Raw genomic sequence first — 1487 nt, forward strand, 5'->3', positions numbered from 1 at the left:
ATTTCTAGTTAATCTGCTCAAAGATATAACAATGTTAAGAACCAACTTTTTGTTTCATTAATTTGCTAAATGATTCTTTTGTTTTCAATTTTATTGATTTATGATTTAATATCCCACAGATTTTGGCAACTCATAACTTCATTGTTGTTATGTTTGAAGAATTAAACAGTTTCTCCTTTATCTCTTCCTTGACCCAACTGTTATTCTGCATAAGGTTGATTAATTTCCATTTCATGACCTTGTGTGAGGATGAAAATTTTTGTTGGAGTTGAGTTTCACCTTTTTGCCTCCTGGTCTGAGAAGATACAAATATAATTTCAAACCTTTTTATTTTGTTGAGATTCAATTTGTATTCTGGGATATGTTCTATTTTGGAAAGTATCCCATGGACTTAAGAGACAAATGCATATTCTTTAGCTTTGGGATAGTGTGTTCTGTATGTCTATTAAGACTATTTGGCCTTTGTGAATATCAAGCCAATTTAAGTCTCTTGTTATCTTTGTTTAGTTTCTGTTTAGAGGATCTGCCCTTTTCTGCCAGAGGGGTGTTAATGTCTTTAGCTATTATGTTGTTACGGGATATCATATGGCTCAGGTCAATCAAGGTCTTTTTCATAAATCTGGGAGCATTTATTTGGGGTGTGTAAATATTTAGAATTGAAATTTCCTCGTTTTAAAGTTTCCTTGACCTAAATCAAGTGACCATCTTTGTTTTTCTTAATTTTAGTTGCTTTAAATTCACTTGTATCTGAAAAGGAATTTGCGACCTCTCTTTTCTGCTTATTTCCATTTACTTGAAATATTGTTTTTCATCCTTTTACCCTGTGTCTTGTTTTGTCCTTCAAGGTTAAGTGAGTTTCCTGGAGAAAGCATATGTATGTCTTGTGTTTTTTTATCTAGTCAGCCAACTTGTGCCTCTTCAGTGGGGAATTCAAGCCATTTAACACTTATTGAGAAAATTGGTAAGTGTGATGGATTTCTATTCATTTCATTTATTGAAAGTTCATTGCTTTATTCTTTGAAAAATTGTGGAAGCTAAATTCTGTCCTTTAGTTTCTGGATGTTTCCTTTGCTGGTGGTCCAAAGTGATGGATGTTCATTGTGGAGAATAGGTCTAAGCATTTTCTGGAGAGCTGGCCTTGGGGAAAGTTTCCTCATTGTTTGCATAGAAGTAAAATATTGGATTTCTCTATCCATTTTGAAGCATATTTTATCAGAATACAGAATTGTGGGCTGAAAATTGTTTTGTTTAAGAAGGTTAAAGGTAGACAACCATTCTCTTCTGGCTTGGCAAATTTTAGCTGAAAAGTCTGCTGTAACCCTGATAGATATGACCTGGTATGTCAACTGATGCTTTCTCCTAGCTGCTTGTGTAATTTTCTTTTTCTTCTAGATTTTTAGCAGGTTCATAACAATGTGTCTTGGGGATGCTATATTTATATTGAGATGACCCATGGTTTGATATTCCTCTAAAATGAGTATTTAAGA

Source organism: Otolemur garnettii, unplaced genomic scaffold (genome assembly GCF_000181295.1).
Source record: "Otolemur garnettii isolate 467f Iridium unplaced genomic scaffold, OtoGar3 scaffold00036, whole genome shotgun sequence".
Lineage (NCBI taxonomy): Eukaryota > Metazoa > Chordata > Mammalia > Primates > Galagidae > Otolemur > Otolemur garnettii.